Raw genomic sequence first — 23,619 nt, 5'->3', positions numbered from 1 at the left:
CCACTCTTTCTGAGGTAACGCATCAGCCAACTTATCCACATACTCTTCACGACTTTAATCAACACCAATCATTGTCAATGATCGCACTAAGTGACAATATCTTTCAATCAGCTTCTTAGTATCCTCTCCTGGTAAGCTGCTAAAAAGATCAAACTCTTTCCTAAGCAATGCCTTTTTGCTTTTAATCATACTCTCACTTCCCTTGAATTTGACTTTAAGAGCATCCCATATCGACTTAGCAGTTTTGTCGTGCTGTAGCAGAATGAATATATCTTCTTTGATCGCTTGCTGCAACAAACTAATCACCATCTTCTCGGCTTTGTACATCACCCGTTCCTGATCTGTGAATTCAGATATCTGTTTGATAACATGTTGATGCAGATTTTGTGTCCGGTGCTTGTCGAATAGATTAGTTATTATTTTACGCTGAATTTGTAATAGTTAGTGAAACGGTCTATCGAACGTGTATAGACCCGCTCGTTTGAAGTGGTCAAACGAGAGGGTTATTCGGTTGACCGTGTGTGTTTGCAAGACAAGGGGTGTGACTATAAATAGAAAACCCTTGCCATTTGCAACACAAGAGAGTTAGTGGAGGTTTGAGACCTCACCGGGAGAGATCACCACTTGGTCTCTCCCCGGATGTATACTCCTTTGGTACTAGTTCGGTTATCATCTAATCGGGCCGATTTGTAATGTTTTACTACCGGATTAATACAAAGTTGTTTGTTTATCATCTCTAATCTCTTCCGTCTATGAACATAATCATGAAAATCACGGATTCGCTCCCGAAACCCGGACCTACAAGTGGTATCAGAGCCATGGTGCCCGATTTAGTAAATCTAACCGTTTACTAAGTCACATGTGCTCTAGATCTGTGATTTTTGTGCTTTTTGTTCAAGATGTAAAAAATGGTGAAAATCAAGAAAACCCAAGATCTGACCCGAATGGATGGGTCTGACCTTACACGAAATGCATCAGAGGGTTATGTATTATGTTTTACACCATGTTTTTCAAGTTTCATCATCAAATGTGTGATTTTCGTCAAATCTGGAAAACTAACAGTCGCTGTGTTCTTGATGTTCTTGGTGTCTTCATACCTCGAAAGATCAGACATATTTCGAAGGGTCATCTCAACTATTTCGAAAGATCAGCCATTTTTCGAAGGGTCATCCTTCTTTCTTCGAAGGATCATCTGTTTTTTTTTCGAAGGGTCATTTTTTCGAAGGATCCAGATATTTTGTGGGAATCTTCAACAACATCGAAAGATACCAGTTTTCGAAAGATATCTGGATCGAAAGATCAAAACAGATTTCGAAGGATCCAGATCTGGAACTCATTTGAGGGTTCAACAACTTCGAAAGATGAAAAAGATCAGGTTGCTGTGCATCGAAAGATCAAGCATGTTTCGAAGAAATTTGTTAACCGAAAGATCCAGACGTTTCGAAGAGAGAGAGAAAGAGCTGCTGCTGTTGTTCACTATTGAAGAAGACAAGGATAGTGGTCGAATGTTGAATTTGTTTCTGGGTGTCGCTGAATCTTTGAGTTGTGTATCGAAGATGGAGATAAAACTAGCTGGTGACTTTGAGCATTTGGGGTTTTGATTGTTTGAAGGTAATTAAAAAAAAAGGATAAGGTTTGTCGGCTGCTGTGTATCGCAGAGAAAGGAGAAAGACTTAGAAGATGATGTTGGCGGCTAGCTTTTGTTTGTGACTAGGTTTTGGTCAAAATTTGTGTCATCAGAATTATAATTTTTTGATGTGGGCCTATTTTCTTGCTGGGCTATTAAAAGGTTTGGCCTAATTTTCTTTTGTGGGTATTAGTACACCCTTCGTGGGCATCACAGCAATTTTGTCTTAGTGGAGACATGGGTCCACCACACTATACAAGGTATTGGTCCATTACCATTCTTTCGTGGACTTTATTTGGGTGGGCTGTGAGTGCATGATTTTTATTTTGGGTTAAAATTCAAAGGTTGTTACTACAAGATTTGTGGCAACATGTTTTAATTCAGCTTTGGGCCACGAACTATAGTAGCTTGGATTATATTTGAGCCAAGAATTCTAAGTGATTTGAAAGGTGGGGTCGGGTGTTCGCAAAGTTGATTTGAACCGCGCCTCTAAATGTCGACGTCAAAATTCTTACGAATTTGGGAGCACGCGGGATGATGCGGAATGATGAAAACTGATGATGATACTTTAAAAAAAAATGTGGGGTAGTCACGGTTACCGATGCAAATGTCAAAAATGGTGACGCGACTATAATGGGCCAAAAACAAACGGTATGTTCACTTCCGCACGTCAATATTTATGATCGTTATCGGTTATTCGTAAATGTTCGAAAGCATTTTGTTTATTGTCATATTCTCGCATTTGAAAACGAACGTATTAACCTGGAATGTCAATACCGGTCCTAACGAGTTCACAAAGTCTTTGGAGGGATACAAGTCGGATCCTACGGGGTACTAGGCGAAATTTCTTTATCAACTAGAATATGCAACGAAGAAATCTTTTTGTTTATTGTCATATTCTCGCATTTGGTAACGAATGAATGAACCTAGAATGTCAATACCGGTCCTAACGAGTTCACAAATTCTTTAGGGGGATACAAGTCGGATCCTACGGGGTACCAGGGGACGTTCTTATTCAACTAGAATATGCAAAGAAGAAAGTCATGTTCGTGATTTTTCAAACAACCGAGAACATTCAATGAAGATTGATGACAGTTCCGCTCAGTGGAGGGAATTGGTGAACATTTGAAGATAAATTCTACTCAGTGGAGAGAATTTGTTATGTGAAATTGACGACAGTTTCTTTGAAGTGGAAAGAATCTGTTAAGGTTTAGAGATTTTACCAAAGAAATGGGGGGATAAAATTTTCATATGTTGAATTTCTTCGGTAAATTTCTAAACGCAATCACAGGTGGTAGAGTTTGTGATTTTCTGGTGATACAAACGGTTCTGCGTGGAATGTTTTGCACAGACACATATTTGAGGATTTTAATTAATTCTCCAGCCAGCGTGAAGAGTTTTGCACGGAAACATACAGGTATCTAAAGTCGACAGTAGTTTCAAAGCGCTGTTTACTGAAGACCTGGGGGAATCTTTATGAAAGTTGATAGTTCAAGGCTGAAGACCTGCAGGATTCGGTTTTGGGTTTGATGTTTCTTTGGGATTTTACAGGGATCTGGGGGTAACTCAATTCGTTGAGTTTGCAAACGATGTACTTGGTCAAGCTGACTTCCTGAGTACTGATGCTGAAGATCCGTAGTGCATTACGTGGTCAACTTCACAAAGGCGAGACAATGAGATCTGGATGTAGTTCAACTAAGCGTGCTGTTTGGTTGAGCTTGCAAGGGATACACTTGGTCTAGCTGACTTTCCTGAGTGTTGATGCTGAAGATTAAAGTGCATTACTTGGTCGATTCCACAAAGACGGTTTACAGAAGACAGTTCACCAGAAATCTCTATCAATGTAGTATGCTTGAAGATTAAGACTTGATGCAGTTTTTAAAGAATGGAACCCTTATCAAATGCCGGTTGGAGTATTGGAAGATCAGCGAAAGATCGGTCAATTGAGCCTTTTGAGGAAATTGCACAACACCCAACACGGATACGCGTACTTTGAGGGGGAAATATTATACAAGGAGCATCAAGATACTACTTACCTGGATCATCGGTCAAGGGGGAATTTGTTAACACAGAGAAGATGAATACTTGACTGAAGATCGATTGCAGTTGCATTTTCAGCATTCGACAGCAACGGACAAGGGGGAATTTGTTGATGCAAATTTTGTGTCCGATGCTTGTCGAATAGATTAGTTATTATTTTACGCTGAATTTGTAATAGTTAGTGAAACGGTCTATCGAACGTGTATAGACCCGCTCGTTTGAAGTGGTCAAACAAGAGGGTTATTCGGTTGACCGTGTGTGTTTGCAAGACAAGGGGTGTGACTATAAATAGAAAACCCTTACCATTTGCAACACAAGAGAGTTAGTGGAGGTTTGAGACCTCACCGGGAGAGATCACCACTTGGTCTCTCCCCGGATGTATACTCCTTTGGTATTAGTTCGGTTATCATCTAATCGGGCCGATTTGTAATGTTTTACTACCGGATTAATACAAATTTGTTTGTTTATCATCTCTAATCTCTTCCGTCTATGAACATAATCATGAAAATCACGGATTCGGTCCCGAAACCCGGACCTACATAACATTCACCTCTGTTCTCGGTAACACATACTTCTTTAAGATACATTCCCATGATCTAAGATGATTTGCTTGAACCCAGTTTTCAAATCTATCCTTCCACCCGTAGTATTCTTCGATACTCATCAATTTCGGGGGCTTTTGGGTGGTTCCCGTCTCGTTTTCTAGATTCATGGCTTGAGCAATTGCAGCTGGACTTGACGGTGTTGCAAACGCGTTGTAGAACTTGGTACTCATATTTCACAGATTTCAAACGGAAAACAAAGTTCAAACGATGGTTGATTTCAAACGGTGGACCTTCAAACGGAAGGGTATGTTTCAAACGACTGGACCTTTTTCAAACGGAAGGGTATGTTTCAAACGACTGGATGCTGATTTCAAACGATGGACTTCAAACGGATCACTTTTCAAACGGTCGGCTGTGATTTCAAATGATAGAATCCACTTTCAAACGATCAGTTCAAACGGTTGGACAATTTCAAACGATGGGACCTAATTTCAAACGACGGAACCTGATTTCAAACGATTGTTTCAAACGGTTGACCTAGTTTCAAACAGAAGGTCTCATGACGTCATCAATTTTCAAACGAAAGTCCAATTTTCAACTGTTTTTACTTCGATTTTCGATCTGAAACTTTCAAGGCTTTGTCAGTTATCAATTCCGAGTCTAATATGCAAATTTGAGCAGATTTTGACCGTGAAAAGTATCGGTAATGAACAGAAGGTGTAGAAAAATAGATTTTCAAGCTGATAATGGCAAGAACTCCTTGTCCTGAGCTCTGATACCACTTGTAGGATCGTTTCGCGACATGAATGAGTCGGTCGGAAGAGCTCTAATTCGTTTCAGAGGCGGAATTCATTGAAACGAATGTGAAAAACAGCTTGAATACACTTTAATCTCTTTTATATTTAATTGACAATGTTTACAGCACAAATGAATACCGACAGCACCTCGGTATCACAAATCAGTATCCCTTACAAATGACAACCGTTTGAGAACTATATATAGGATTGCCTGACCATTTGAAACATGCTTCAAACGGTCAGCATTCAAACAAACAGACACTCTCAAACGGACTGGTTCAAGCGGTCAGGCTAGATTCAAGCGGCCAAGCTTCTTTCAAACGGCCAGCTTTGCTTCAAACGGCCAGGCTTTGATTTTCTTGATTTCTTGCTTAATCTGACCTGCAACGAACCCGAGACTCGACATAAGACGAAGACGACAGATGACTGCACCAACAAAGATGAATCACTTGGATCTGACTCGTGTGTAGCGTAACCTTTGATTATTTTCGCACTTTTGCACTTGTTTAAGAGATTATCTTAGTTATTGTAGTAGGCCCCTCTTTTGAATGTGACGTTACCCTCAACCCAGTAGTTTGAGTCAGCAAGGATACAATCCTAAAGGGTCGGATTATTGAAAGATAATTAATTAAGTTATTAATGCATAATGTGGTAGGCCCCTCTTTTGAAGGCGACGTTGCCCTCGGCTAAGTAGTCTGAGTTAGCAGGGATACAGTCCTAAGTAGCCGGGTTAAAGTTTTAATAGTAGTTTAACTTATGAGGGGGTCAAAGAGTTTGGACCCCCGCCATCCAATACCGTTGGGTATTGAAGGAGGTCCTACTAAATTTGACCCAGGTCCTTTGCAGGACCTATACACTGAACAATGACAAGACTCTTACCAAACCGTTCCCTTAATCCCGGACTAGGTAGCCAACATACCTCCATATAGACCGTGGAGATATGAATGGTGAAAATCTTTTATTTTATATAGACAGTAAAATAATGCTAAGACACCACGGACAAACGAGAAGGAAGAATCACCTTCAACATAAGAAACCAGTAATTAAAGTCATTAATACAAAACCAATTAAAAAGTGCAAAAGATTAAAAATAAAAAGTATTGCACTAAACACTTGTCTTCACCTACTCTCTTTCTTCATTAAATGCATTTTCATTAAATGCATTTTTGTCTGCATTAGTTGACCACGCCTCCGTGTCCGCTGAGCACGACCCCGTGTGCAAAAGCATATCTGTACTATCAAGATCTGCCTGGATTTCGCGAATCTTATAGTTGACCACGGCCCCGTGTCCGCTGAGCACGGCCCCGTGGTGGGCGATAGAAGCTTCTACCACTTTGTCTTTTCTGCTGACACTTGGGCATGCCCCCGTGCTCACTGAGCACGGGGTGTGTTCAGGCTTCTGTCTTCTTGTTTTGCTTGGGAAGATGTTGTCGGGAGGTCGGGCATGCCACGTTCATTCCTTTTCTTGTATTTATGTTAGATTTAGCTGCCTTTTTGCTTCTTTTGTTCAATTGAGCTCATTTAATCCTGAAAATACAAAAGGAAGACAAAAGCACACTTTTTCCAACATTAGTACTAAAAAAGGGTTAGTTTTATGCCATGATTGATGTAATTTATATGTTGCATTTTGTGCACATCAGAGGTGATGTGGTGGTTTTGACCGAGAGAGAGAAGGAAGAAGTGAAGGGTTTGTAGATTGTTGGAAAATGTTAATAGGAATTTTACTTGGATTTGAAAAGATTATACTTGTTCTATAGGTCTTACACTTGTCAAAATGGAAGAAAACAAGAAAAGGTAGGCTCCCATTTGGGCCACCACCTACACATGCACACATATACACCTTGTACATACATATACATATATATATATATATATATATATATTAGACCAAACAACGTAATTAACTGACTACCGAGTATTTTATCTTGCGTTTTATCGCGTTTTAAAATTATTTAATCATCTTATAAAAATTAACTCGTCAAAATATTGCTGAATAATGTTTTATTTGCCTAGACCGGCTGCATTGTCTGTATTTTGAAGTATACACGCGATATTGTGTAGTATGCGTTTAAATTCGCAAAATAGATATTTTAAGCGTTTTAATTAAATTTTTCCTCATGAATATGATTAGAAATAGAATTTCAAGTAAATTGCCAAAATCGTCCTTGAGGTTTGGTTATGTTTGCCATTTTCATCCAAAACAACTTTTTTGTACCATATAGTCCTTCATTTTTGAGATTTTTTCCCATTTTCATCCAAACGTCTAACTTGTTTTGACAAAATCATCCCTAAGATTTGTGATTTTTTGTCATTCTCATATCTCCTATCAAGAGAAATCAGGTACTTAACTCTACACCTTGAAGTTTTACATCCAAGGTTCTTGAACTTCCAATTAACTAGAAGTTTGTACAACATTCTAATTTTGGTTCCTCATCTCCCAAAGTTGTTTAGTTTTCTTTCTAATATTGGTTCGTCATCTCCCCAAATAGTAGTTGAGTTTTACCTAGTAGTACAAAAGCAATATTCAACTTTTTATGTTGTATCCATTAATGTACAACCAAAGGTGTTTTTTCAACCAAAAGTTATAGTAAACCAAGAACGTTATTTAATGGACAAGTTAGTCACTCGTATTATCTGAAATGATGGTACATATAACAGGTGTTTGTGACATTATGTTCCATCGTATTTATATTCTTAAGGAAGTCATGAATTCATAATTTGCCAAAAGGCATTAATTTGCTAATGTTGGAATTTGCATTGCAAAAACGTAACAAAACCCTCTAACTGATGAGATCCTTCTGAGAGGGGAAACCCAACAGAATGAACCGAGGACCACACACATAACCACAAGGCAAGGAAGTGTGGTACGTGGTGTATGGAGTGGGTGAGTGGGGTTTGAGGCACTAAGCAAAGTCCACCACAGGTCCAGAACTCTTTAACTAAGTTGTATTATACTATATGTCAATGATTGGATTGGGGCCTACTCCATTTTAAGACAAAAGCTATAGTGATGTGTGACAAATGGATGGATTGCTAAGATCAAAGGAGTACAACTTTATCATAATGATGTACAAATCTTTGAATATGGAAAAACCCTTCGGTGGCTACCTCGAATATAGCAACTTATACACTTGTTATACTGAACTAAATAGTGGTATAATCAAACCATCTTCAGCTTGTTTGATCAGCTAGACATATCTAATGATTTTAAATTATATAGTTTCATTATGAAGGGTAGGAGAAAGTGCCCTACAAAATCATTAGGAGGACCCAAGAGATCTTTGTTGAAAGATCCTTCTTCATTTAATTAATTTTATTTTAAATCATTGAAAATTAGTTACTGTAACATTCTTCGTTATATATATATTTGAAGCATAATACATTTGAGAACCATGAATTGAATGAATATGATTTAATCGGTATCAAAAAGATTAATGAAAACATTATATATATCCATGTGTTTGGGAAACCTTCTTTGATCATCATTATCAAGAAACAAGTACATGAACTTGAAAATAAATTTATACCTTTTAGAATATAAGTGAGTTTCAGTGAGATTTTTGATGATGATTTGTTTGTTTCTCCTTAAAATCACTTTTAAAACACCTTTGGATCTTCAAACTAACTTTAAAGCTACTTTGAATAGACTTAAATCTTCATGGAAGTGTTCAAAATTTGAATGTGGAGGTGATGGTGGTGGTTTCGGCCAAGAGAGAGAAGGAAGAAGAGAAGGGTTTGTAGATTGTTTGAAAATGTTAATAGGAAGTTTACTTGGATTTGAAAAGATTGTATTTGTTCTATAGGTCTTATACTTGTCAAAATGGAAGAAAAAAAGGCAGGCACCCATTTAGGCCACAACTACACATGCACACATATACACCTTGTATACATACAAACATATATATATATATGATATGTATTAGAGCAAACAACGTATTTATGTTGGTGCATCCGTTTGTCATCTTGTATCGAGTCTTGTATTGAGCTAGTTAGATCAGGGCACGAAAAACGAGATAATGGAATATAGTAGAGATTCCGCTTGAAATGACATGAGATCACATATGTTCTGATTCCGCTTGGTTTAGCTTGTCTGATTTCGCTTGAAGTGTATGATGTTGATTTCGCTTGAAACATGTTCAAGCGAAATCACAAGGCCTATATATAGGGGTGATCAAGCGAAATCAAGTAATTAGTTGTTCCGGTTTGCCACGAAGTGCTGCCGAAGTGTCGTCACGTTGTAAAAGTCACCCTAATCAATCAATCGACAGTTTAAAGTGTATTCTTGCTGAACTGAACTCAGTTTGTCTGTTTCCGCCGTTCAAACTGAGCAAAACTCTTCTGATCGACTCGTTCAGGTCTGAAAACGATCCTACAAGTGGTATCAGAGCTCAGGAAGAAGAGTTCTTGCCAATTTAGCTGCACATTCTGATTTCTACACCTTCTTTTTCAAAATTCAAAATTTTTGACAGTTAAAATTGGCTAAAATTCACACAGAATGTGCGCAATCATGTTTTAACAAAGCCTTGAAAGTTTCATGACTAAAATCGATCTAAAACTTGACGTTTTGGTAATTCCGCTTGAAAACACTCGATAGAATGATGATGTCAGCGTGATTTCGCTTGAAAATTGATCCTGATTTCGCTCGAAATCGATATTCTGCTTGAAATATTGGTTTGATTCCGCTCGAACTGGTATTTCGCTCGAAAGTTTGTTGTGATTCCGCTCGAACCGTGTTATTTCGCTTGAAAGTAGTGTGGTTTGAAGCGAAATCTGTGATCTCACGTGAACATTCATAGTGATTCCGCTTCAAAGACTTATTCCGCTTGAAAAGGGTCTAGCTTGAACTTGATATTTCGCTTGAACAGGCAGTTTAAGAATTTCTTGATAATCCGAATCATGGACGAGGAATTTTATAACGCATTCGCTACCCCGGTTACCTCGATCAGTCTTGCACAGAACACGATGTTGGAAAACGAAACGGGAACTATGCAAAAACCGCCTAAGCTCATGAACATTGAGGAGTATAAGGGTTGGGAAGGACGTTTTGAGAACTAGGTACAAGCAAATTATCTAGACGCTTAGGAATGTGTTGAGACAAAGTACGTTAGACCAATGAATGACGATGAAGAGGAGATTGCAATCAAGGATATGAGTGCTGATGATAAAAAAGAAATACAAAAATGAGAAAATGATGCTAAGTTTGCTACAACAAGCTGTGAAAGAAGACATCATGGTCTTATTGCAACACAATGGAAGTTCTTATTCGATTTGGAAAGCCTTAAGATCAAAGTTTGTTGGTAGTCAAGAAATGATCAAGAACAAGAAATCACTTTTGAAAAAAGTGTTTGATTTGTTTCGAGGTTTGAAGAATGAGAGCACAAAGCAGATTATCGAAAGATATTGCAATTTGTTGGTTAACATGAGAAGGGTGAGTATCAACAAAGATAATGAGGAGTTGATTGAAAAATTAGCAGATGCATTGCCACATGAAACCTGGGGCACATATTTGATGATGCTCAGAAACAAGAAAGGATTTAACACGCTAACTTTGAGTAAATTCATAGATCTCCAGAATGAAAGACTTCGATGGTGAACAAGACATTGGACTTTACTACAAAGCAGGGTTGAATGACAAAGCAACCGATTTTTCTCCAAAAGTTGAAACTGCTTTCAATGTCAAGAATTCATCTGAAAGTTCTTCAAAAGGATCAAGCAGTAAGACGAGTTTCTCATCATTTCCTTCATTTGATCCAAACTTGACAGTAACAAAGAGTGGTGGAAAGTTGCAATGCAACATTGTTCTAAACCTGGAAAATGATCAAGATTACACTGAAGAAGTTGCAAAGAGCCACATGTCTTTGTTAGGGACTGTTCTAGAATCATATAGAAGTTTTGTTGCAGGAAAGATCGGGAATCCAATGCTTACAAAAGAGGATTACGATCAAATAGATGCTGAGGAGATGGAGCTAATGGATATAAAATGGTGTTTGGCTAGTGTGTTGAGGAGAGCTGAGAAATTTAAGCAAATCACAGGAAGAAATGATCTATGTGAAGCAAATATTTCTACTTTAGGCTTTGATAAATCTAAAGTCACTTGTTTTCGGTGCAGGGAAAAAGGACACTTCAAGAGGGAGTGCACCAATCGCGAAGCAAGTGGAGCTCAAAATCCTTTCAACAACAACAACGATTATTATAGGAAGGCCATCTACCATCAAGTTGCTCAACAACCAACCCAGCAGCAGGCACAAACAGCACATGGAAGGGTTGTGATTGAAGAATCTTCAAAAAGAGCTTGTGTGGTGAATCAAGATGAAAAGAAGCCATCAACAGAATTCAACTGGGATAAGTATTTACCAACTGATGGTAAAGCATGTGTGATTGATCAAGATGATGAAAAATTACCTGAAGGGTTTAGCTGGGAGAATTTTACTTGGGATGATTATGATCCTAACAAAGCTTCAGTTCATACAACTTTTGTTGCTAGAGTTGAAGAAGACAGTGATGATGATACTGAGTATTATGCTAACAAGATGAGAGATCATTTGAAAATGTTGGCTGAAAGTGACAGTGAAGATGAAAAAGCTAAGCAGAAAAAGAAAAAGATCAAAACACCGGTCAGTAGTGATGATGAAGATGTTCCGGTGGTTGGAAGAAAAGTGAAAGAAGCTCCAAAGTTCAAAATTAGTGAAGATGTTATTGCGAAAGAGATTCCTGTGAATTGTGAAACCTGTGAGATCATGAAGAAGAAAAACAGTGAGTTGGTTAACAACATGAACAGGTTGAAGGAATCTTACGATGTGTTGAACAAAGCAATGAACATGTACAATGATACAAGTGAAGAGCAAGCAACAGCAATGAAGACACTTCAAGGAGCTTTTATGATTAAACAAAAAGTTGTGAACAACTATATCGAGAAGTGTGTTGTTCTTGAACAGAAATTGGAGTTGCAAAGAATTGAGACTGAGAGTGTAAATCGTTTGTTGAAAAGTTACTCATGTACTTCTTATGTCATTGACAGGATTTATCCAACTATTGAAGGCATGAAGGCATTTGAAAAGGATGAAGTGACAGAAGAACAAACTGAAGAAAAGACTCCAGAGAAGAAGAACGAAAAGAAGCATGACACAAAGAAAAAGACTGACAAGAAAAATTCTGGAAAGAAACAAGGTGTTAGTTACAACAAGTGTCCACCCCCGCTTGTGACAACTATGTTCTCTAATCGATGTTCAATGTAAAACAATGATGATTATTAATAAAACAATGTGCTTTGGTGTTATTATATGTGTTTTGATGTTATTATGTGTGTATTTGTGTTTGGTGATTTTTCAATTTGATTCAATTCCGATTTCAAGCTCTAAATCGCTTTCTGGAAGGTTATACGCGCATGGATGCGTAAATATAACCAGTTTAATGCAACAAACACTCCGGAATAGTGAAATAGGCTTAACATACCTTAAATAACCTCCACATAACTTAGAAATAAGTTTTGGATGGTTTGGTATGTTGAAATCAAGTTTGTTCGATCGCAGGGACTATTTATGTCAAACTGCGATAACGAACATTCCGGAACATGATCATAAGTTAAACATACCCTAAATAACCGTTACATAGCTTAGAAAAAGGCTTTGAGGGGTTCGGTATGCTAAAATAAACTTTATTGATCAATAGGGACTAAAAGCGTCAAAAAGTGCACAAGTTTGCATTTTCGCGCATATCTTACGTTCTGAATATATCCGGACATCCAAAAATTCATGTAATCATTAAAATATTATGTTTTAGTGTTTGGCATGATAAAAAGTCTATTCGTCGCTTAATTTGGATCGTTTTTGCGTTCGTTACGACTTCCGTCGTAATTAAGCGAATAACGCAACCGTACAACCAAACGAACCGACATCCGAGATATTTTTGAGCATATTTTGAGTTCCCTATACTTTAAATTTATCTTAGAGCCTTGAAATGGGGTTAACGGGGCTTAAAAGTGCAAAAAAATCAAGTTTTACATGTGCAGGGACCATTTTTGAAATTTCTGACCAGATTCAATGAACCTAGTCCATTTTGAAGTGTTGATGGTTTTAAACCATGTTTTTGCAAAACCATGGGCTGGTATTCAATGAACCTAGTCCAGTATAACTCATATTAGGGGCTCCCATGGTTTTAGAAAACCATGGGCACACATGTAAGGTCTAGATCAAAGCTCAGTTTTCGATGAACGATCTTAACGGTTCTTGAATTCCTATAAATACCCACCCTCACTTCCTCCCAAAGCACACTTGAATCTGATTTTGGCTCTCTAAGTTGAAGTTTATGCTTCATACCTGAGAGTAAATCGGATCAAGAGCTTGCGGGGACCTTCTGTAGGTATTCTTTCGTTCTTTTCATTCGTTTTTGTCGTTAAAGTCAAACTGCGTTTGACTTTCTGCTTTGACCAGTTTATGGTCAACGGGAAGTTCGTTTGAACTTCATAACGTGAGCGTAATCACGATGGTTATAGTCCCTAGTGACTATACCTACTGATTACCACGTTATCTAGGCTCAGTGACGAGTCGTAGTTTCGGCCAAAATGCGTTTTCTCGCGTATTTTGTAACCAAACTACTCTAGGATATCAAAACCGTTTGTTTTGATATCAAAAACTGTTTTCTAACTTAACTAAACATGTTCTAGCATATTTAGCTCGTCGCTTTTTTTAGATTAGTGCTTGTGTGGAGCCGAAAGTCAAGCGGACTAAACACCCGCTTAGGCTTTCGAACACGACCCGTTTGGTCGATCATTAGGATCCGACCAAACATGTTAAGTGACCATAGTAGCGTAGGGAATAACCTTCCGAGGTTATACCTTATGGTCACTTAGGTTTGATTAGTCGGATGATAGGTAGTTTATATGCCTTTGGTAAATTACCAAAATACCCTTTTCATACATAATTGGTAATTAAGCATATGTAACCTAAACTTTTGACACGTAACTGATTATGTAACATAATTAAACATGTATGGGCATATAATACTTGTCATAGGACTAGTTAGACGTCGTGAACGCGCTTTTGCGCGCACGATGTCACACCCCTAAAATCCCACACGCGGAGTACCACCGCTTGGGAGCGTGACATGACCAGGATCTTAACCACCAATCATATTGAACATGTAGTATAGTTAAGTATAGCGGAAGCATTTAATGTAAAAACCCAATCATAAGTATTAATGTATGAAATAACATAAGTAATCACGATCCATTTGTCCACAACGACCTGCTCCTCCTTGTGCAAGCTGCATAAAGTACCTAAGGTCCTGCAAGGCATGCAGCAAGTAATCAACAGACTAGTTGAGCGAGTTCACAGAAAGTAAGTTCGTAACAGTAATGCGTAAGTTCATCTAGTGGGGGCTTCCCATACAAGTATACACTATTTGTGAGGGATTCTCACGTTTATCCTTAACAATGGGGGATTCCCATTATGGTACTTACTAGATTATTTCCAACCATGTGTTCTTCTTAAACCGAGAACATGAATACGTACAGGGTCACGCAGGATTTACGTGACGTGCCCTTCCCCGAGGGCAGTGGTACGTGTGGGGGGGGGGGGGCTACGCAGGATTTACGCAGCGTGTCCTTCCGACCCGGAAGAGAGTAGAAGGTATTGGGTTACGCAGGATTTACGTAACGTGTCCTCCCGACCCGGGAGACAATTGGCAATTACCGGGTTACGCAGGATTTACGTAACGTGTCCTGACTATCCTGAGGACGATGGTCTATAGTCTAGTGATTGCGTAAGTACGAGTAACTCTTTCAATATCAACATATCCAACCCAATTCCCAACCCGGGAATCCCATGCCTTGGCTGTGTGAACTCACCTCGGTTTGCTCGGCAGATACACAAAAGAGGGTTCTTGAACTAACAGTGATCAACCACGTCCTAACAGGGTTATCATACAAGTCAGGTTTTGACTACACGTAATGCACGCATAAGACATACAAGTCAACACATAGCATGTAACAGTCACGAGTATAATGGAATCATACATGTGCGATTAAACCATTAGCCCAAAGTAAACGGCCCAACATGTTGTGCGTTCCACAACATGTTGTGCGATCCAACATGTACCGGCCCAAACAGTAACACATAACAGCCCAATAACATCACCAAATAACAATCTTGTGCAATCAGCTTACATTACCCAGCCCAATCACTCATCCGGCCCAACAGTTAATGGACATAACACTTGTGCGATTCATTTATTCTTGTGCGACAGAGTTGGGTTGTGCGATCAGTTGGGCTTGTACGATCCAGTCATCTTGTGCGGTCCGTATTAGCCCAGTCCAGCATGCACGTCCGGCCCAACACATGGCAGCTTGTGCGATCCAAGGGGATCTTGTGCGAGTGGGCAACCGCTTGTGCGATTGGCGCTTGTGCGGCCGGCTTGCTTGTGTGATTGGTTAACTATTTCCGGATTTCATGTCATTCGGTTACAATCAATATTGAATCTAGCCAATCAGTTACAATGTTTCCATACTTATCATCTATCAATTAACATCTACTACCTTATACAATATCAGATCAAGCAAGGGTTTTTATTATGAATTTCCTATGAACCCTAACCGGTTTCATAGTCACAACACGGACAACAACTTATCAAATCCTATTGTTCGATCCGATTTCATGAATATACAACCGATTACATGATCAATTCTTAACATCACATGAAAGCCAAACACAACACAACATAACCGATTACATTCCTTTAAAACTTAAATCATCACACCAATCCATTTGACAACAAGGCATAGCATCCTAATAACATCAATTCGGTTCTAGCTTATTATCATGTAACACCATTTACAAGAACAACATATATCATAACACTCAACCCATCGAACAAATCCTAGCAGCCATATCATTCAACAGTTTCAATTCCATCATGCAAACAATTCGAGAACAACCATGCTAGCCGATTATCAAACATTCAATCTAACAATCCAAATATATAACATAGTGGCTGATTTACATCTATTATGATTAACACATACAAAATCAGTCACAGCTTCAATAACATGATAGCACATCACCCGAAACATATACATAACAAGAATACTAACCGGTTAGAGAGGGAAACAAGGTTTGATCCGAATAACAAAAGATCTCCGTTAGGGAATATGCTTGCCGTCAAGTTGAGAGGGAGAGGAACCGAACTAGGGTTTGAGTGTGTGTGTATTGTGTTTCGTAAAAAGTGAGAGGGAGTTGCCCTACCCTAAGTGTATACGAGTAGAGGATGGGCCGAACCCTCAATGGGCCTCCCATTGGTCCAAATACAAAGTATAGCCCAAATGGGCTTGTGCGATCGATATGTGTTGTGCGCTCGGGTCAATAAATACATAGACACATTTAATAACGTACATACATGCACATAATAACATTCAATAAATCAAAGTTTGCGGAATCATAACACGTTCACGTACATTACACAAAGTAGGTCTAAAGTTCGAGTTGTCACATTATCCCCAACTAATTGGAAATTTCGTCCCGAAATTTGGTATGCACTCACTGAGGAAGCTAGGTAAACTGTATTGTTCACTGATTTTCCTGGGGTGTCACACACGACGCGTTAAAGTAGCGTAAGCTACCTTAATAGGTCGCGATGGGTCGAAAGCACTTAGGTTAGGTTTCAATTTAGGGTGTAGGCTTTGTTAAACCATATCACATGAGTTCCAACACTCATTTGGTTTACAAGACCTCATTCTATCTGATCGTCCGATTTAGGCGTCTATTGTTTGACTAGTGGTTCGATTACTAGGTGCTACTTGATTTCTCTGGTTTGCTTGAGTTTGATTGAAGTTCTATTGATTGAGGATATTTTGCACTTCATGTGAGTACATAGTTCCCCTATTTTACTGTTTTTAAATGTTTTGGGGTGATTCATATGTAAGAAATGTTTTCAAGGTTTAAACGATGATTTCAAAAACGATTAAAACGATTTTTACTAAACTAATAACGTTTTCAATAATGTGAATAAAACTTGATGGTTGTAGTTACATAACAAATGACATTCATTAATTTTGGCCCAACCGACCAGTATTAGGTTATGGTACCATAGGATCTGACAAATCCCATTACTTTACTACACCCATGGTTATGTGTGGGGGTTGTGGGTAGCGACTGAATCTGATGTTTGTTAACTCACCCTTTGGTGGTTTGTTATTTCGAGAAGCGAGAAGCGAGGTGATCGAGTCACGAAGGTTTGAATGTTGTTAGCGAGACGACCATAAATAGTTTTTCACAAATTAAAACGAGGATGATTTTAAACGATTTAAACGAGATAACGATTTTGAAACAATTTGAACAAGTTAAACGATTTGGGTAAACGATTGGTTTTTGGTTAGTGTTTAGATAACGGGATGGGTGTAATGTGGTGAAAGCATGGTGGATACGCCGCTGGTACTTCCTATATATAAGTGCTTTCATCATATTAGATACCGTGGCGTTAGTTAGTTCACTTGGGTAAACGATTTTAAAATGATGTCACACAACGATGTTTTTTTAACGAGTTTTTACAAGTTGGTTTTCTAAAATAAATGTTTTTGGGGTTAAGAAGCATGGCTACGAGATTTTATAAATTATAACCATCTTGATTTGAGTTGGTTAATTTTGTTGCAATACATTTTTCAAAACAAGGTTTGTATTTTGACTCTTGTAGTCTAATTAAGTATTTCAACATATAAACAAAGCCATGATTCCGATACTCTTATAAAACCTATGTACTCGCCAGCATTTCTTTGCTGACTAAGTTTTTACATATGTTTCAGGTGTTGATGCTTGATTAATTTCTAGGATGCATGCGTCACGTAGGATCTGGACAAGGCCTTAGTGACATAATAACTATGATAGACGATATAAAACTTGTTTGTTCTATGTGTTAAGACAATGAAATGTTTAAATTTATCAATAAAACAAAACTATTTTGTATCCATGGTTGTGAAACAATAGCTTTTGTTGCAACGCTCCCCGACGTTTCCGCCATGGTTTGTTGTCCTACGTGGTCGGGGTGTGACAGAAGAAGTTGGTATCAGAGACAATGGTTATAGGGAATTAGGTTATTAGTAATGCTTTGACCTAGACTATAACTTTTAGGACCCCAACACAAGTTTACTTGTGTTTATATTTTAAAACAAAACCGTCACCTATCCTTAGGTGATAACCACAATATTCGAATCCGCTTTGAAAACTAATCATCTGTTCTAGGATGATTGATTACTAGGTTTTGAACCCTTTGTTATAAGGTTTTGAACCCTTTAAGTTTTCAAAAATCTCATCAAAGTTTAGGTCTAAATAGTGTGAACACGTGCAAACTGGAAGGGTGGGTGCCTGTGCCCTGGGTCTTCTGTCTAAGGCTAGAGTGTTCGTACAAATCCGCAGTATCGAACCAGTCACTCTTACCTGGGAACTCTTGGGATGAGTGTCCACGTATAGGCGAGCATGTCTTCGGCGATACATTATTTTTGATCCATTTACTTTGATTAGTCTCTGCGTGTCATTTGTTTGTTCGAGGTAACGAACGAATGATCACCTCTCTTGTGTTTTATCGATGCCTCTTTTGTTTTTCCAATTGTGGATCCCGCCCGTGGACGAGCTTTCAATCTGAATGAAATTGAGGCTCGAGCTGACCACCTCGTTATCGATGGTACCTTTCTGGTTAACGGTACGTTTCTTGTTAACAACCGTCCTGCATCTATTCTTTTTGATTCTAGAGCCGATAGAAGTTTTGTTTCATTATCTTTTGAGCCTTTGCCTGCGATACCTAGAACTAAACTGAAGAAACCCTTATCTGTCGAAGTTGCTACTGGTAAACCCCTTGTTCTCGACTCTGTTATTCGTGATTGTCAGTTGAACCTTGATAACCATCTTTTTCCTATTGACCTCACACCGATGCAACTTGGGAGCTTCGACATTATCGTAGGGTGGATTGGTTGACCAAACACCACGCTGAGGTGGTTTGTTTCGATAAGATTGTTCGTATTCCTTTGTCTTCTGGCAAAATTCTGGAAGTTTGGGGCGAGAAACCTTCAGGTGGATTGAAGCTTATGTCATGTATGGAAGCTCAGAGGTATTTGAGAAAAGGATATGTTGCTTTTCTGGCACATGTCACCGAGGAGAAAAGCAAGAGTAAGAGTATTCAAGATATTCCGATTGTTCGGGATTATCCAGAGGTGTTTCCTGATGAACTGCCTGGTTTGCCTCTAGTTCGTCAAGTCCAGTTTCATATTGACCTTGTACCCAATGCCAACCCTATTGCAAAAGCGCCTTATCGACTTGCACCGTCAGAGATGCAAGAATTATCGAAGCAGCTTCAAGAGTTATCTGATAAAGGATTCATCCGACCAAGCTTTTCACCTTGGGGAGCTCCTGTCCTCTTCGTGAAACAGAAAGATGGGTCTTTTCGAATGTGTATCGATTATCGTGAGCTTAATAAGCTTACCATCAAGAATCGATATCCCCTACCTCGAATTGATGATCTCTTCGACCAGCTGCAAGGTGTTTCATGCTTTTCAAAGATCGACCTGCATTCTGGGTATCATCAACTTTGTGTTCTCGAAGAAGATATTCCCAAAACCGCATTCCGCACAAGATATGGGCATTATGAGTTCACTGTCATGGCTTTTGGTTTGACGAATGCTCCAGCTATCTTCATGGACTTAATGAATAGGGTCTGTAAACCTTATTTAGATAAGTTCATTATTGTGTCCATCAACGATATTCTTGTCTATTCGAAGTCTCGAGCCGAGCACGAGCAACACCTTCGCTTAACATTGGAACTCCTGAAGAAGGAACAACTTTTTGCTAAATTCTCCAAGTGTGAATTCTGGCTTAAAGAAGTTCAATTCTTGGGTCATATAGTCAATGAGCAGGGTATTCATGTGGATCCATCCAAGATTGTTGCTATTAAAGACTAGAATACACCAACAACACCTACAGAGATTCGATCTTTTCTTGGTTTTGCTGGATATTATCGTCGATTCATTTCAAACTTCTCAAAGATTACGGTTCCACTCACTGCTTTGACTCAGAAGAATAAGCCTTTTGAGTGGGGACCCAAACAAGAAGAAGCATTCCAAACGCTATCTGATCTTCAAACTCGTGTTCTTCAAGCTCAGCAATTTTGTGTTTCACAAAATTTGATAGGTAAGAAATTACCACGTCAACTTGAGCTTAAGCTCGAAGCGAAGGACAATTGGGTTGCTCTATTTCAAGGATCGTTTGTGGATCCCAAAACAAGACGATCTTCGCACCTTGGTAATGGACGAATCTCGCAAGTCTCGATATTCTATCCATCCTGGTGCTGATAAAATGTACAAGGGTCTTCATACTAAGTTCTGGTGGCCTGGTATGAAGAAGGATATTGCCTTGTATGTATCAAAATGCCTGACTTATCTCAAAGTCAAGGCTGAACATCAACGACCTTCTGGTTTGCTTGTGCAACCAGAGATACCGGTTTGTAGTGGGAGAGCCTTGCGATGGATCTCATCACTAAGTTACCGCGTACGTCTAAAGGTCATGATGCTATTTGGGTTGTTATCGATCGATTAATGAAATCAGCTCATTTTATTCCAATTCGCGAGGATCTATCTGCTGATAAACTTGCAAAGATTTATGTTGATGAGATTGTATCACGACATGGTGTTCCTTTGGATATCATTTCTAATCGTGATGCTCGATTATCATCTCATTTCTGGAAGACCATGCAATCTGCTTTGGGAACCCAACTGAATCTAAGCATTGCTTATCATCCCCAAACAGATAGTCAATCTGAGCGAACAATTCAAACTTTGGAGGATATGCTTAGAGCATGCGTGATAGACTTCGGTGGTAATTGGGATTCTCATCTGCCATTCATCGAGTTCTCTTACAACAATAGCTATCATGATAGTATCAATATGGCACCATTCGAAGCTCTCTACGGTCGAAAATGTCGTTCACCTGTCTGTTAGAACGAGACCGGTTAAGCTCAGCTTACTGGACCTGAGCTCGTTCTGGAAACAACAGACAAAATCATGAAAATCCGCGATAATCTTGTGACAGCTCGAAGCTGTCAAAAGAGTTATGCGGATATGCGACGCAAGCCCTTAGAATTTCAAGTCAGAGATCATGTCCTACTCAAGGTTTCACCTTGGAAAGGCGTCGTGAGATTTGGAAAGAAAGGAAAACTTGCACCTCGATATGTGGGACCATTTAAGATTGTGGAAAAGATTGGGAAGGTTGCCTGTCGACTAGAGCTACCTCTAGAGCTTGGGAATATTCACCCGACTTTTCATGTGTCCAATTTGCGAAAGTGTTTAGCTGACACTGATCTTCACATCCCTCTCGACAAGATCCAAATCGATGAGACGATGCACTTTGTTGAGAAACCCGTGGAGATCGTGAACCGTACTTTCAAATAGTTGAAGAACAAACGGATTCGATTGGCAAAAGTTCGCTGGGGATCCAAACGTGGCCCAGAGTTTACTTGGGAACGTGAGGACCAGATGAAGGCGAAATATCCGCATTTGTTTTCACAAGCTTCCTCTAAGTTAAAATTTCGGGACGAAATTTCCTGAAGTAGGGGAGACTATGATAACTGTGTTCTCTAATCGATGTTCAATGTAAAACAATGATGATTATTAATAAAACAATGTGCTTTGGTGTTATTATATGTGTTTTGATGTTATTATGTGTGTATTTGTGTTTGGTGATTTTTCAATTTGATTCAATTCCGATTTCAAGCTCTAAATCGCTTTCTGGAAGGTTATACGCGCATGGATGCGTAAATATAACCAGTTTAATGCAACAAACACTCCGGAATAGTGAAATAGGCTTAACATACCTTAAATAACCTCCACATAACTTAGAAATAAGTTTTGGATGGTTTGGTATGTTGAAATCAAGTTTGTTCGATCGCAGGGACTATTTATGTCAAGCTGCGAAACTATACCGATTTGTATAGTAACAAACATTCCAGAACTTGATCATAAGTTAAACATACCCTAAATAACCTATACATAGCTTAGAAATAGTCTTTGAGGGGTTCTGTTTGCTAAAATAAACTTTATTGATCAATAGGGACTAAAAGCGTCAAAAAGTGTACAAGTTTGCATTTTCGCGCATATCTTACGTCCTGAATATATCCGGACATCCAAAAATTCATGTAATCATTAAAATATTATGTTTTAGTGTTTGGCATGATAAAAATTCCATTCGTCGCTTAATTTGGATCGTTTTGGCGTTCGTTACGACTTCCGTCGTAATTAAGCGAATAACGCAACCGTACGACCAAACGAACCGGCATCCGAGATATTTTTGAGCATGTTTTTAGTTCCCTATACATTAACTTTATCTTAGAACCTTGAAATGGGGTTAACGGGGCTTAAAAGTGCAAAAAAATCAAGTTTTACAAGTGTAGGGACCATTTTTGAAATTTCTTACCAGATTCAATGAACCTAGTCCATTTTGAAGTGTTGATGCTTTTAACCCATGTTTTTGCAAAACCATTTGCTGGTATTCAATGAACCTAGTCCAGAATAACTCATATTAGGGGCTCCCAAGGTTTTAGAAAACCATGGGCACACATGTAAGGTCCAGATCAAAGCTCAGTTTTCGATAAACGATCTTAACGGTTCTTGAATTCCTATAAATACCCACCCTCACTTCCTCCCAAAGCACACTTGAATCTAATTTTGGCTCTCTAAGTTGAAGTTTATGCTTCATACCTGAGAGTAAATCGGATCAAGAGCTTGCGGGCACCTTCTGTAGGTATAATTTCGTTCTTTTCATTCGTTTTTGTCGTTAAAGTCAAACTGCGTTTGACTTTCTGCTTTGACCAGTTTATGGTCAACGCGAAGTTCGTTTGAACTTCATAACGTGAGCGTAATCACGATGGTTATAGTCCCTAGTGACTATACCTATTGATTACCACGTTATCTAGGCTCAGTGACGAGTCGTAGTTTCGGCTAAAATGCGTTTTCTCGCGTATTTTGTAACCAAACTACTCTAGGATATCAAAACCGTTTGTTTTGATATCAAAAACTATTTTCTAACTTAACTAAACATGTTCTAGCATGTTTAGCTCGTCGCTTTCTTTTTAGATTAGTGCTTGTGTGGAGCCGAAAGTCAAGCGGACTAAACACCCGCTTAGACTTTCGAACACGACCCATTTGGTCGATCATTAGGATCCGACCAAACATGTTAAGTGACCATAGTAGCGTAGGAAATAACCTTCCGAGGTTATACCTTATGGTCACTTAAGTTTGATTAGTCGGATGATAGGTAGTTTATATGCCTTGTTAAATTACCAAAATACCCTTTTCATACATAATTGGTAATTAAGCATATGTAACCTAAATTTTTGACACGTAACTGATTATGTAACATATTTAAACATGTATGGGCATATAATACTTGTCATAGGTCTAGTTAGACGTCGTGAACGCGCTTTTGCGTGCACGACGCTTTAAAGTAGCGTAAGCTACCTTAATAGGTCACGATGGGTCGAAAGCACTTAGGTTAGGTTTCAATTTAGGGTGTAGGCTTTGGTAAACCATATCACATGAGTTCCAACACTCATTTGGTTTACAAGAACTCATTCTATCCGATCG

This window comes from Helianthus annuus, chromosome 5 (assembly GCF_002127325.2).
Source record: "Helianthus annuus cultivar XRQ/B chromosome 5, HanXRQr2.0-SUNRISE, whole genome shotgun sequence".
Taxonomy (NCBI): domain Eukaryota; kingdom Viridiplantae; phylum Streptophyta; class Magnoliopsida; order Asterales; family Asteraceae; genus Helianthus; species Helianthus annuus.
This window is presented reverse-complemented; position numbering follows the sequence as displayed.